The following is a 16,416-nucleotide window of genomic DNA, read 5'->3' as shown; positions in this document are numbered from 1 at the left end:
AATTGCACAAGTGGGTTGGGTGACCAGATGTCCTGATTCTAGAATCTTTTTTTATATGGACTCCTATTATCCTCCACCCCCTGTCCCTAGACAGTTTTTTACCCCAGTTCCCTAAATGGCTCCCCTCAAGGATTGAGCTTGTAACTGTGAGTTTAACAGACTAATGCTTAAGCCACTGAGCTATCCCTCCCCCATAGTCCAGTCCTCTGCACTCCTAGCAGGACTAAAATTATCTAGACCATCCCTGACAGGTGTTTGTCTAGCCTGCTATTAAAAATCTACAGCAGGGGTCGGCAACCTTTCAGAAGTGGCGTGCCAAGTTCACTGTAATTTAAGGTTTCCCATGCCAGTAATACATTTTTATGTTTGTAGAAGGTCTCTCTCTATGTCTATATTATATAAACAAACTATTGTTTTTAAAGTAAATAAGGTTTTTAAAATATTTAAAAAGCTTCATTTAAAATAAAATTAAAATGCAGCTCTTATCAATTTAGTGCGATCCTTGCCTGGGATCCTCATCTGGGGTTCCAGCCACCAGCCCCTCAGCCCACTGCCAGTCTGGGATCCAGCTGCTGGCCCTGCTCATCCCGCTGCTGGTCTGGGGTTCCATTCACTCAGCCAGCAGCAGGCTGAGTGGGCTGGTGGTGGGCTGAGTGACAGTCCGCTGCCAGTCTGGGGTTCTGGCTGTTGGCCCCTTGCCAGTCAGGGTCCCAGCCACAGGACCCGCTCAGCCTCCTGCCAGTCTGGGTGAGCAGAACCCCAGGCTGGTAGCAGGCTGAGGGGGGCCAGCGGCCGGGATTCCGGCTGGTAAGGGGCTGGCAGCCGGAACCCCAGACCAGCAGCGGGCTGAGCGGCTCAGCCCGCTGCTGGTCTGGGGTCCAGGAGGCCCTACTCAGCCCACCACCAGCCCCGCTCAGCCTGGTGCTAGCTAAGTAAATGGAACTCCAGATTGGCAGCAGGCTGAGTGGGGCTGGTGGCTGGAACCCCAGACATGGATCCCAGGCCCTGCTCAGTCCACTGCCAGTCTGGGCTGAGTGGGGCCAGTGGCGGGCTGAGCGGCTCAGTCTGCTGCCAGTCTGAGGTCCCGGCCACTGGCCCCACTCAGCCCACTGCCAGCCTGGAGTTCCATTCACCCAGACTGGTAGCGGGCTGAGTGGGGCCAGCGGTTGGGACCCTGACTGGCAAGGGGCCTGCAGCCGGAAGCCCAGACTGGCAGCAGGCTGAGTGCTGCCGGCACCCCAGACTGGCAGCAGACTGAGCCACTCAGTCCCCCGCCAGCCCTGCTCAGCCCACTGCCGGCTGAGTGAATGGAACCCCAGGCTAGCAGTGGGCTGAGCAGCTCAGCCCACCGCCACTCTGGGGTTCTGGCTGCTTGCTCCTGCCAGCTGGGGTCTCAGCTGCCGGCTTGCTCAGTCCACTGCTAGCCTGGGGTTCCCTGGGGGTCCCCAGGCCACCAGCGGGTGCTGAGTGGGGCCGGCAGCTGGGACCCCAGCTGACAATGGGGCAGCAGCTGGAACCCCAGAGTCCACCGCTGTGTGCCATCAAAAATCGGCTCGTGTGCCACCTTTGGCATGCATGCTGAAGGTTGCCGACCTGTGATCTACAGTGATGGAGACTCCACATTTATTCTAGTGCTTAACCACCCTGACAGTTAGGAAGTTTTTCCTAATGTCCAATCTAAACAGCCCTTGCTGCAATCTAAGTCCATTGCTTCTTGTCCTATCCTCAGAGGTTAAGGAGAACAATTTACCTCCTACCTCCTTGTAACACCCTTTTATGTACTTGAAAACTGCTACCATGTTCCCTCTCAGTCTTCTCTTCTCCAGACTAAACAAACCCTGTTTTTTCAAATCTTCCCTCATAGGTCTGTTGTCTAGACCTTTCATAATTTGTGTTGCTCTTCTCTGGACTTTCTCCAATTTGTCCACATCTTTCCTGAAATGTGGTGCCTAGAACTGGACACAACACTCCAGCTGAGGCCTAATCAGCGCAGAGTAGAGCGGAAGAATTACTTCTCATGTCTTGCTTACAATACTGCTGCTAATACATCCCAGAATGATGTTTGCTTTTTTTTTTTCAGCAGTGTTGCACTGTTGACTCATATTTAGCTTGAGATTCACTGTGACCCCCAGATCCTTTTCCGCAGTACTTCTTCCTAGGCAGTCATTTCCTATTTTGTATGTGTACAGTTAATTGTTCCTTCCTAAGTGGAGTATTTTGCATTTCTCCTTGTTGAATTTCATCTTATTTACTTTAAATGATTTCTCCAGTTTGTCCAGATCATTTTGAATTTTAATCCTGTCCTCCAAAGCACTTGCAAACCCTTTCAGCTTGCTATCATCCACAAACTTTATGCCATTATCTAAATAATCAATGAAGACATTGAACAGAACTGATCTCTGTGGGACTCCACTTGATATGCCCGTCCAGCTTGACTGTGAACAGCTGATAACTACTCTGCGGGAATGGTTTTTCCAACCAGTTATGCACCCATTTTATAGTAGCTCCATCTAGGTTGTATTTCCCTAGTTTGTTTATGAGAAGGTGATGCAAGACAGAATCAAAAGCCTCACTAAAGTCAAGATATACCATGGCTACCACTTCTTCCCTGCCATCTGCAAGGCTTGTTACCCTGTTAAAGAAAGCTATTTGGTTGGTTGGACATGATTTGTTCTTGACAAATGAAGGTCTATGTATCTTGGCCCCTTTGTGGCTTTGTCTACAAAACTTTGTGTGGTTAGAAGAATTCAGAATTCTGCTGAATGATAAAGTGGTCTGGAAATGGTACTTAACCACATGAGCAGCCCCAGTGGGTGCCAAGGGATGACCTGCAGTCCTGCATCCTGGTATGAGAATTGAAATCAGTGGGAATGTAATTGCTGACTGGGCAGAGATATAACCTGGACTGGCTCTTTCAAGGTGATATGGCTAATGTGCCCCAGATGAATGGAGTCTATAGGATTGGATCCTGTATTTAGAGGCAGAAATCTGAAGTCAGGCACCTTCATCCTCAGAACCCTTAATCTCCACGTCTGCCCTGAAGTAAGGGTATGTCTACACTACAGGATTATTCCGATTTTACATACACCGGTTTTATAAACAGATTGTATAAAGTCGAGTGCACGCGGCCACACTAAGCACATTAATTCTACGGTGTGCGTCCATGGTCCGAGGCTAGTGTCAATTTCTGGAGAGCTGCACTGTGGGTAGCTATCCTGTAGCTATCCCATAGTTCCCGCAGTCTCCCCCACCCCTTAGAATTCTAGGTTGAGAGCCCGGTGCCTGATGGGGCAAAAATCATTGTCGCGGGTGGTTCTGGGTACAGCCTCACCCCTCCCTTCGTGAAAGCAGCAGACAACCATTTCGCGCCTTTTTTCCTGGGTGAACTGTGCAAACGCCATAGCACAGCAAGCATGGACCTTGCTCAGATCAATACCGCAATCATGGACGTTGTAAACACCTCGCGCATTCTCGTGCAGTCTATGCTGAACCGGGACCTGCAAAGCCAGGCGAGGAGGAGGCGGCGGCTACGGCAGCGCAGCGACGAGAGTGATGAGAACATGGACATAGAATTATCTCAAACCGCGGGCCCCTGCGCTTTGGAGATCCTGCTGGTAAGGGGGCAGGTTCTAGACTTTGAATGCCGATTTTGGGCCCGGGAAACAAGCACAGACTGGTGGGATCGCATAGTGTTGCAGGTGTGGGACGATTCGCAGTGACTGCAAAACTTTCGCATGCGTAACGGCACTTTCATGAAACTTTGTGACTTGCTTTGCCCTGCCCTGAAATGCCATAATACCAAGATGAGAGCAGCCCTCACAGTGGAGAAGCGAGTGGCAATAGCCCTCTGGAAGCTTGCAACGCCAGACAGCTACCGGTCAGTCGGGAATCAATTTGGAGTGGGAAAATCTACTGTGGGGGCTGCTGTGATGCAAGTAGCCAAAGCAATCATTAAGCTGCTGCTACGAAAGGTTGTGACTCTGGGAAATGTGCAGGTCATAGTGGATGGATTTGCTGCAATGGGATTCCCTAACTGTTGGGGGGGGCAGTAGATGGAACCCATATCCCTATCTTGGCACCGGAGCACCAGGGCACCCAGTACATAAACCGCAAGGGGTACTTTTCAATGGTGCTGCAAGCACTGGTGGATCACAAGGGACGTTTCACCAACATCCACGTGGGATGGCCAGGAAGGGTTCATGACGCTCATGTCTTCAGAAGCACTGCTCTGTTTAGACTGCTGCAGCAAGGGAATTACTTCCCAGACCAGAAAATAACAGTTGGGGATGTTGAAATGCCTGTAGTTATCCTGGGTGACCCAGTCTACCCCTTGATGCCATGGCTCATGAAGCCATACATAGGCAGCCTGGACAGTCGTCAGGAGCTGTTCAACTACAGGCTGAGCAAGTGCAGGATGGTGGTAGAATGTGCATTTGGCCGTTTAAAGGCGACCTAGCGCACATTACTGACTCGCTCAGACCTCAGCCAAACCAATGTCCCCTTTGTTATTGCTGCTTGCTGTGTGCTCCACAATCTCTGTGAGAGTAAGAGGGAGACCTTTATGGCAGGGTGGGAGGCTGAGGCAAATCACCTGGCCGCTGATTACGTGCAGCCAGACACCAGGGTGATTAGAAGAGCACACCACGAAGCGGTGTGCATCAGAGAAGCTTTCAAAACGAGTTTCATCATGGGCCAGGGTACGGTGTGACTGCTGTGTTTGTTTCCCCTTCATGAATGCCCCCCCTTTATTGACTCCTTCCCTGTAAGCAACCCACCCTCCCCCTTCGATTACAGCTTGCTTAAGGAAATAAAGTCTCTATCGTTTAAAAATCATGTATTCATTATTAAAAAGTAATTATAAAAAGAGGCAGAGAACTGACAAGGTATCCCGGGTGTGGTTTGGGAGGAGGATAGGAGGGAAGGAAAAGGCCATTAAACACATTTCAGTGTAATGACAGCCTTTTGGTTGGACTGTCCACTGGGGTGGAGTGGACGGGTGCACGAAGTCTTCCCCCACGTGTTCTTACACGTCTGGGTGAGGAAGATATGGAACATGGTGAGTGGTGAGGGTGGTTACATAGGGGCTGCAGCGGCACTCTGTGACCCCGCTGCTGTTCCTGAAGATCCACCAGATGTCAGAAGATATCAGTTTGATCACGCAGCAGCTCCAGTGTTGCATCCCACCACCGCTGATCTTCCTACCTACACCTCTGATCTTCCTGCTGCCACCTCTCATCTCGAGCGTCTCTCCTATCCTCACATTCGTCCCTCCTGTCCTCACGTTGGTCCCTCCTGTCCTCACGTTCACTGGCATCTTTCCTGTACTTTGCTACCATGTCCTTCCACTCATTCAGATGAGCTCTTTCATTGCGGGTTACTTCCATGATTTCCGAGAACATTTCGTCTCGCATCTTCTTTTTCCTCCGCCTTATCTGAGAGAGCCTTTGGGATGGAGTAGGGAGGCATGAAAAATGTGCAGCTGCATGAGGGAGGGAAAAAAGGGAGAGAAGTATTTAAAAAGTTCCATTTACAGAACAATGGTTATACTCTTTCATAGTGAACAACACTATTCACCTTACATAGCACATGTGATTTCACTACAAGGTCGCATTTTGCATCTTAATATTGAGTGCCCGCGGCTCTGGTGTTACAGATCTCACAGATGCAGGTCCGGGCATCAGAATTCAGCTTGCATGCGGCCATGGTAAGCCATTGTCTTTCGGCTTCTCCAGCCTTCATATACACAGTGTCCTCTGATGCTTCTTTCCTGTTAACATGCAGAAGCAGAAGCCAACCCCCCATCCAATTCTCTAGGATGATTGCTTTACCCTTCCCCCCACCGCATGGCTGGTATAATGGAAGATCACTGCTAATCACCCCCCTTTCCGCCCCCCCCCCCACCGCGTGGCTGGTAGCTGGGAAGATTCCTGCTAGACAAACGCAAAAAAGCTCAGCGCTATCCTTCCTCCCCTCCCCCTGCTTGGCTCCGTGCAAGGAAGGAATTCTTTTAAGCAACAGCCCAGTAGGAAAATGCCCATCTCTGTCCCCTTAATTAAATTCCTGAATTTCAACTAGGTTACCATGAACGATATCACTCTGCTGAGGATAACAGAGTGAGATAAAGAATGGATGTTTCTTGAATGCCAGCAATCACTGGGACCATACGCAGCTATGCTTTGTCATGCAATGATACCTGATTACTTGCTACATGCATGGCGTGGTAAAGTGTCCTACCATGATGGACGGAACAAGGCTGCCTTGCCCAGAAACCTTCTGCAAAGGCTTTTGGAGTACCTCCAGGACTGCTTCATGGAGATGTCCCTGGAGGATTTCCGCTCCATCCCCAGGCACGTTAACAAACTTTTCCAGTAACTTTACTGGCTACGAATGCATCCCAAGCCCTCATGGCAAATCAATCATTAAAAAACGCTTGCTTTTAAACCATGTTTTATATTTACAAAGATACACTCACCAGAGGTCATTTCCATGGCTTCACTGTCTGGGCTAGTGGCTTGGGAGGGCTGGGAGGGTAATTCCGTCTGGGTCACAAAAAGCTACTAGCTGTTGGGGCTAACGGACTGCTGTGTGCTCGCTGCAAGCTCGTCCTCCTGTTCCTCCTCCTCCTCCTCCTCATCTTCCCCCTCTGCAGAATCCTCAGCCATGTTTGAGATTACAACCTCCACCTCGGAATCCACGGACAGGGGTGGGGTAGTGGTGGCGCAGCCCCCTAAAATTGCATGCAGCTCAGCGTAGAAGCGGCATGTTTTCGGCCCTGACTCGGACCTTCCGTTTGCTGCTTTGGTTTTCTGGTAGGCTTGTCTGAGCTCCTTAACTTTCACTCTGCACTGCATTGAGTCCCTGGTGTGGGCTTTTTCTATCATAGCCTTGGAAATTTTTTCAAATATTTTTTCATTTCGTCTTTTGGAACGGAGTTCTGTTAGCACTGAATCCTCTCCCCATATAGCGATCAGATCCAGTACCTCGCGTGCAGTCCATGCTGGAGCTCTTTTTCGATTCTCTGGAGACTGCATTGCTACCTGTGCTGATGAGCTCTGTGTGGTCACCTGTGCTGATCAGAGCTCCACGCTGGCCAAACAGGAAATGAAATTCAAAAGTTCACGGGGCTTTTCCTGTATACCTGGCCAGTGCATCCGAGTTCAGATTGCTGTCCAGAGCGGTCACAGTGGTGCGCTGTGGGATACCGCCCGGAGGCCAATACCATCGATTTGCGGCCACACTAACCCTAATCCGATATGGTAATATCAATTTTAGCGCTACTCCTCTCGTTGGGGAGGAGTACAGAAACCGATGTAAAGAGCCCTTTATATCGATATAAAGGGCCTCGTAGTGTGGACGGGTGCCGCGTTAAATTGGTTTAACGCTGCTAAAATCACTTTAAACGCACAGTGTAGACCAGGCCTAAATAACACAAGCCTTTCATAACAAGAGATTTCTCGTGAGTACCGTAAATGGCCAGCCCTGCGTTCCTTCTCTCACACGCAAATGATTGGTACTAGATAAGGCAGTAACTGTCCCCCTCTTCACCTCAGTGCTGGTTCATTCCAGACACTAACTCTTTCATCTGCTAAACTACTGACAGACTCGTAAATACTGTTCATTGGTCCACACCGAGTCATGTCCTCTTTGCCGTGAAGGGCAAGACTCCCATTGGCTCCAGTGAGAGCAAGATCTGCTCATGTAGGTTTTACTTTCAATCAGCTTGTGCCTAAGAGTCCTGAAAAATGAATACATTGTTCCCCATTGGCACTGGACTGACCCCCTCCTAGGTTCATAATTCTCCCATAATCCCCCTCCCCCATGGGTCTCAACACTCTTCCACCTACAGCCCCGCTAAGGACCATGTCCTTCCAGGCCAGTTGTCCAACTTATTTGACATCTGTACCCTAAGAAGTGCCCCAGTCCCCTTCCTCACCTGCTAATCACCCGACAATTCAATGTGCCATCTCCACCAACAGCTGCTCAATGTTCACAGTTCCCAGGCGTCTTTCACCACCAAAATAGGTTGACTCCTTAATGCTGATGTAGTAACATCCTGGTACGAGGATGTCTGAGCACCATGTGGGAACAATAAACTAAACAGAACAATAAAAAGCAGAACATCAGGTAATACCAATATTCTCAACACAGCTCAGAATAAACATGGAAATGAGAATGTTTCATTCTCTTATTGAAGGATACCTGGGATGGACCATTAATTGGCAGGTATCCAAAGGAGAGCTGTAGAGGAGTGGGCCCTTGGTGGGGGAAAAAAAGCCATTCATGGTTCTATCTCAGGACTGTCAGTAATCTCAGCCCTAAGGCTTTCATTTTCCATAACAAGACATAAGACAGCCTCAGGGAGACTGGCAGCATATTATTTTAGGGCAGTTAAATACTATATGCAAGTGTTGGCATTATGACTTATGAAAGGTATTACCATGACACTAATTTAACCATCCATTCTTCTATTAAATTCAAAGGCAATTTGGTATGTACATTATATGCTCTAAACATGCCTAAATAACAAGTGATTTACTAAATCCAAGAGTAACAAAACATTTATAAGCATTTGATCAAGGTACTTACGAATGGGCTAAACCCAGGAGTGCTTAGCCCCATATTGGCCAGGCAGGTATTAACAGTGAACCCTTCAAGAGTTCACTTTTTTACACCATTTATAAACAGCTGATGTCATTGCCAATTACTGGACTTTAGCTAAAGCCAGACGAAGCAGGTTCTTATGTAGCTAGTTATTTACTGCACCTGCAACCCAATTAACCATGTTTTATTTCGATTAGTTCAGCCCAAACCTTAATATACCATTATCTTATTTGAAGGGCCTCTACAAGTTTAACACAACAACTCTTTTTTCTCATGATCTCATTCTTTTCGTCACATGCTGGGGCTTATTGCTAATGTTAATATCCCAGCTCAACTTAAAACCACAATTCACCCAACTGTAATGTGGGCTTATGTTCCTACAACAAACACTGGCATGTACTTACACACTAGCTCGCAGATATTGCTTCAGTTTGATGTGGATGTCACTGATTCTCAAGCACAGGCGCATTGACAAGCCAGACTGCCATATTCTGGGACAGCTGCGGTTTGATGGGTTTCACAGCTAGCCTTCCAAATAACAAATGTTACAGTCCTCAAGCCCAGAGGTCACTAAGGTGTGAACTACTGAGGTAAGGGTCTTCTCTGCTTGGAAAGAGATGAAAACAGGGCTTCGAGGGTCAACCCATGATCAGCAATGACCCCACCTGTAATCAGATCAACCTGCTTGGCCAGACCCCATTAGAAGACATAGTTACCAAAGGGCAGGAGAATTCCTCCAGAAACTAGCTTCACAAAGGAATTAAGCAAGACTAGTGCACCCTATGATTTGTAGGATCTAGCCATTGGTAATTTTTGGGCTTTGGCCTTGATAATGCCGTTGCAAGATTTACCTTACGTACTTTATCAGTCCCCCATTGCCACGGTAGCTGAGCGCTTCACAGTCTTTAATGTACTTATCCTCAAAATACTCCTGTGAGCTGGGAGATGTGATTATCTGCAGTTACAGATGGGAACGGAGGCACAGATTGTTTAAGTAACTGCCAAAGGTCTAAAAGGGAGTCCATGGCAGAGCAGATAATTGACAAGTCTCCTGAGTCCCAGCTAGTGCAAAAAAACACTAGACAATGGTTCCTCTATGCCATCACTTACTGCACTTATGTGCCAGTACACTTATAACAAGAGATGATTATGTACAACTATCTACTGCATAGTGTATAGTCAGCCAACCAAAATGTAGCAAAGCAAATATTTATTGTAAAGCATTTATTTACGAGCTTAACAGAAGTCCATTTAAAGCAGGTGATTTGCATAATATCAATCTATTCAATTAGAGTTTAATCCTGAAATTCCTGGAAAAGCATATACTTGTTACCTTTGTTCTGTAAATAATTCAGAGATGACCTGCTGCATAACTATACAGAATCCTTGAACATTTTCCTGCTTGCATTTTGGTGGAATCTATATTCCTCCACTCCTTCATATAGCTGAAGGTCATATGTAAATCAGGTCAAATATTGCAAAACGGTGGCCGTGGGTATTCATTGGAATTCTGAATGACTATTCAGTTCAGTCTGACTTCACTCATGTTCCCGTATTGCTCAGTATTTGCAAATGGAGCTGAAAAATAGGAAAATGATTTAATATAAAATGTTGACATTTCAAAGATGCTTCCACGTCCAGCATTAGAAATGGACCCATTTTCTGTTTCTTTTCACAATATTTTCCACAATAATTTATTGATGTTTTTATTTTTATTTTTATTTTTTGGTCAAACTTGTTACAGTAACTTTTTTAATTTCACAAACCCCTAGTTACCTTTAAAAATAAGGTTTTTGTAAAATGAAAAACACTGCGAACAATTGCAAAAATGATTTTGTTAACAGTTTCAATTAAAATTTCAGGTAAAAAGATACAGAAAATGTCCTGAAAAGCAGAAAATTTCTATGATGTAGACAATTTTTGTGAAAAGTTTTGTTTATGGGGGAAAAAGCCGTAAAATAACTGTGTGTGAAAAATGTTGACCAGCTATATTAGTGAAAATAGGTTTGTGTTGGCACAAATACTTGGGGAATTAAAGTTCTTGTCCATATCTGTATCTTTATACAGACAAGGGGCTTTCTGCACCAGCAAAGATCTTTCTTGTTCTCCTGTTCAAAAAGCTTTAATAAAATCAATGGAGATCATGAGATTTAGGTGACCAATCATAGATGATGAATAAATTGCTATTTGTTCAATGGAACTGTTTGTGAACACATAGTAATATGATAATTGTTCACTAAAATGATCCAGAGAGTAGTCAGAAACAATCCTCAAAGATATTTAGGTACCTAACTCTCATTGATCTGGGCCCATGTGCCAAGTTCAGAAGTAAAGTACAAGGTGAAGTAAGTTGGGTGCCTTTGCACTAATATAGAATCATTTGCTTTCCACCAGATCTACTTATACTCTCCTTGCCCATGCAGATGAGAGTCAACATTGGCGTAACTTACAGACTACTTAAATTAAAGTAGTTGGGGCTACTTTAACTCAGACCTTCACCAACTATTCAGTACATAAGCTATACCAACCGAGACTTCCTTGCACATCAGAACAGTGGATGTAATCAGATCTAAGGGAGTTTAATGAAATATAAGGGGGAATTAGTGCATTGTAACTTACATCACCTTATGTGACACATCTGAATTTGGCTTGCTGAAGAAATCTCCAGAAAACCAGTCTCAGCATAAACTGGGCTAGGTCCACAATAAAAATTACTCACTGAATAATTTGACCAGCTCTAAAAATAGCTTGGTAAAGCAGGTGATGGGTTGCTACATATCTTTGCAATGCTTTGAATCCCAATCAGAAATGGAGTTGAACAAGAATATTTGGCAGATTATAATCAGGGCATACTTCCATTCCTTTCAGCTTTTTCCCCAGGCCAAAATAGAGAGACCGAGAACTCATGTCCTGATAACTGCAGTCACAGCAATCCACCTCCCAGATTCAAACTGTCTTAAAAGTCCAGATTAGGGCTGGTCAAATATTTTCTGTCTGTATTGTCTTTTTAAGGAAAGCTGGATTTTTTTGACCAAACAGTTTTTTTCCTTTTGTGAAAAGTGTCTGCTTTCTCTGGAAAATTTAGATTTTCCCTGGAAAACAGAATACCTGAAAAGTTTTAATGATTGGCCAAAATCTAAAATATTTTGATTCTGAAATACCACTGAAGTGCCTCATGAGAGTTGAAGTTTGGATGCCTCATGTTCCCATTCTCCTCTAGGGACTGGACTCCCCGGCTGGACTTTTTTCCCATAGATATATTGGGACCAGGCAACTTCCATAATGCATTCCCTCCTCTCAGCCAGGGGGACACCATGGTGCACTATGGAGTAAGTAGCTCAGCTGAGAAAAATGGGAGTAGGAGACACCCAAATTACAACTCTGCTAAGGCACAACAGTGGCATTTTGGAATTGAAATAATTCAGTTTTCAGCAAGACATTGATTTTTTTTTTAATGAAAACTCAAAATTTTCTGCAAGGAAATACCCATTTAATGACAAGCTATAGTTTAGCTTGATAACAAACCCTTCCAAATAGAGATGAGGCTAACAGCTTCCTGTTTTATCTAACTTTCCATTGTAATGATGTACATTCGCTGTTAGGGGATTAGTCTTGTAACCCATAGTCTTGGGAGAGTGTCTAGCAAATGCTACAACAAAGGGAAAGGTATAACTAACCTTCTGCTCCCTGACTCAAAGGGGTGAATGGGGGGTAGACAAACAGACATATCAACCAGCTTGAAGGTTATTTGATCCATCCTGTCATTTGGAATCTCAGGCTATATACAAATTGCACAGGTTTGACTTAGAGCACAAGTAAAATCAATTTAGTTGTACCAATGGAAATAGCTTTCATTCATTCCATTAGCTCTTAGTGTGATATCCTGGCTTATACTGATTTAGCTTAACCCCTTCCTAACTGATTTGGGCCATGGCTGCCTAAGAAAGTTGCACTGGTTTAGTCAAACTGATGCAAACGTTTGTGCAGGTAGTTATTCCAGTTTAAGAGGACTTTATTTCAATTTATCTTAAATGGTCTCCTAATTGACTTAGGCTGAGCTGCAATAAATTGTCTGGTTGAAAGGTTTCAAACAAAACATTTTACTGTCAGAAAATGGGGCTTTTGTCAAAATAAAAATTTTCCCCAGGAAAAGATTTTGGTATTTCTGGAAGGAAAATTATCTACTGACAGTTCCCACAACAAACTGAAACGGAATTCTCAGACCACCTCCATACTGCATTTAACTCCTAAAATAACATAGTTATACTTTGCAACACTTTCGACTAACAGACTCCCCAAAACAGAGTTAGATGACTTCACTGAGCTATGATGTGCCCCAGATTACACTGAGGAGGACAATCTCAGTCGGTTGAGAGAGAGACATGTCACTTGTGGCTCCAGACACTCTTTTCCCACACGGAACTCTCATACACATACAATCTGATAACAAGTGCATCCAAACAGATATGACTCTACCAAATTCCTTGTGTGTGAGGGCAGTAAAAGACAAATTAAGTCACGTACCAGGAAGTTTTGATTTTAATCATGTTTACTGATATGATTTTATTGTAAAATCTGCCAAAGTGTTTGTTTGAACACCCTCATTCTCTAAATATTCCCAGAAGTGGTACGATGTCCTTGTAATTACATTGCACCTAACCTTTTTATTTTTTTTTAAAAGGAAGGGGGCAGATCCTCACCTAGTGTAAAATGGTGCAATTCCATGAAAATCAAGAGAGTTACATTCATTCATCCTAGCTGAGGATGTGGCCAAACAGTTAAAAAAGTTCTCAGTGGAAAAGTGCATGAGAAGAATAACAGAAAAACTGTTCAGAAAATGGGGCTTTTGTCAAAATAAAAATTTTCCCCAGGAAAAGATTTTGGTATTTCTGGAAGGAAAACTATCTACTGACAGTTCCCACATCAAACTGAAAGGGGATTCTCAGACCACCTCCATACTGCATTTAACTCCTAAAATAACATAGTTATACTTTGCAACACTTTCGACTAACAGACTCCCCAAAATAGAGTTAGATGACTTCACTGAGCTATGATGTGCCCCAGATTACACTGAGGAGGACAATCTCAGTCGGCTGAGAGAGAGACATGTCACTTGTGGCTCCAGACACTCTTTTCCCACACGGAACTCTCATACACATACAATCTGATAACAAGTGCGTCCAAAAAGATATGACCGTACCAGGTTCCTTGTGTGTGAGGGTAGTAAAAGACAAATTAAGTCACGTACCAGGAAGTTTTGATTTTAATCATGTTTACTGATATGATTTTATTGTAAAATCTGCCAAAGTGTTTGTTTGAACACCCTCATTCTCTAAATATTCCCAGAAGTGGTACGATGTCCTTGTAATTACATTGCACCTAACCTTTTTATTTTTTTTTTTAAAGGAAGGGCGCAGATCCTTACCTAGTGTAAAATGGTGCAATTCCATGAAAATCAAGAGAGTTACATTCATTCATTCTAGCTGAGGATCTGGCGAAACAGTTAAAAAAGTTCTCAGTGGAAAAGTGCATGAGAAGAATAACAGAAAAACTGTTCTTTAAGAGCTGGGTCCCATGCCCACTGGAGCTAGCAGAAAGACTCTCATCGATACAGCATCAGGCCATTGACCCTCAAATTTCTCAGGCAGGAACAGAATTGTATTGCTAGTGAATGGGAAAACCCAGCTGGGTCTGGGGTTTACTTTCTTGGTTACAATTTACAGAGTGACTCAATTTTATCACCACTTTTTGCGTGTAATTTTCCATTAATAGAATAAGAACTTGCTTTCCCCTTGTTTAAAATTTCCTTTCCTTTCCCATCCTTCATTCTAATTTTCCCCTCTACGTTGTGGTTTTCCCCTCTCTCTGAAGGAGAAGTTCAAATGCACATCAGCCCTCTCACATAGGGACTATTGTTCCACCTGTGAGTGGCTTAGGCCCCCATCCTGCACGTTATTCCATGCAGGCAGGCCTGTGCCCACATACAGCCCTGCTAGCTTTAGGCTTGGGGCACAGGCAGCATGCTGAGCCCCCCGGGTAAGCCTACATGAGCAGCACAGAGCAAGGGCAGACAGGGAGCCTGCCTTAGCCATGCTGTGCTACCGACTGGACTTTAAATAGCCCTGTCAGTGGTGTTGACCGGAGCTGCCAGGGTCCCTTTTTGACCAGGCGTTCCAGTTGAAAACTGGAGACCTAGCAACCCTACTTGGAGATGGTAGCTCCAAGTGAGGTGAAATGCTCACTGCCACAACAACAGCAGGAAGGAAAGAAGAAACTACACGCTGGATGGTAGTGATAATGAGCCCTGGTGCTAACTGCATTGACGGAGATGTTGGGTATGTGGCTGAAATGCAGAAGGTGGCTGGCATACGGCCCCATTCTCCTGCCATGAGGAACAAAGAGCTGCCTCTGAAGTCAGACTGTTACTGGTATCTGTTAGAAAGGGTGAGCCATCAAGAGACCATGGAGAGGCACTCCACCTTTCTTTCCCCACTTCAGTCAGATGCAAACGGCCATGTCGTCCATACATAAACTGTACCAGCTCACCCTAGGGTTCCACCTTTGTGAATAAACAGAATTTCCTAGAGGATAATGTAGCACCAAGTGATAAATATTAGCTATTGATTTAATGGGAGCCCCTGAATTTAGCATCCTTCAGTGGGGGCTTGGACGTCTATACTGCTAACAAGAATATCCAGAGTTTTAATGGTTAATGCTAACAAATTTTGGTAGTCTCTGAAATTTCATGCTTCAAGATTTATGCCAATTTTTAATTATTAGGGATTAGGATTAATCTTTAATGGGATGTGGGTGGATTATCCCCCATTTGCCTACTGCAGCGTTTCTTGCCAGGGCTGTCCTTAGGTATACGTGGCTGTATAGGGCACCCAAAAATTTGGGGCACCACCAAGACAACAGGTAAGAGCAGGTCGGCTCCCACACTCACAGCATGTGCTGCAGTCTCCTTAGGCAGAGGTCATATTTGCAGACCTGAATGCACCAGTGCAGCGCATTCTGCGTAAGGAGAGGGTACTGGGGTCTCTGTGGGGAACTGTGACTCTCCGGTGCCCTGAGGCGGGCCAGGCGGCTTGGTATCCTTTGCTGCCTCTTCCCTCCCTCTCCCCCTACCCCCAGGCTGAGAGCCTGGGCTGCTGCAGCATCTGCTGCATACAAAGCTTGGTGGTGTTTCAATACTTCATAGTAATTTCCAATAAAATGTAGACAAATTAAAAAATTGTATTATGTACATAATTCTGTCAATAAATCAGAATTTTTTCTATAGCGCTATTTCTTTAGTGCAAGTATAGTCCATCCGTATTATAGTGTGCTTAATTTGCTTAAACTGTTTTTAATAAAGTGCATGTGGCAAATTTTCCAGTACTGTAAGCTTATGTTTGTGTTGCTTAGAGCAAGTTGGACATAGGGGCACCAGTTTAATAATCCAGTGTAAGGCCCATAAATCCTAAGGATGGTCCTGTTTTTGGCACCTTCCTCTGAAGCATCTTGGATGGGCCTCTGTTGGGGACAGGATTAATGGGATAGATGGACCTCAGGTCTGAACCCATCTGGCAATACTTATGCTCAGAACTGGACATTAAAGGCAAGAGGCTCCCATTGGTATTTTTGGACTGAAAACACCACAGCTATTTAACAATAGTTTCCTCATCAAATTGGGGGCAGGGGGAGGAAATCACAGAGCTAATCCCAGTTAAAATGCCCCCAAATAGCTCTTATCCCCCAATACTGTATCTTATGTCACTGTAATACATGGACACTGTCATAGATAAAGTGGGATGGCAATATTTAGCAGATTCA

Source organism: Gopherus flavomarginatus, chromosome 8 (genome assembly GCF_025201925.1).
Source record: "Gopherus flavomarginatus isolate rGopFla2 chromosome 8, rGopFla2.mat.asm, whole genome shotgun sequence".
In the NCBI taxonomy this organism is placed as follows: Eukaryota; Metazoa; Chordata; order Testudines; family Testudinidae; genus Gopherus; species Gopherus flavomarginatus.
Note: the sequence above shows the minus strand (reverse complement) of the source record.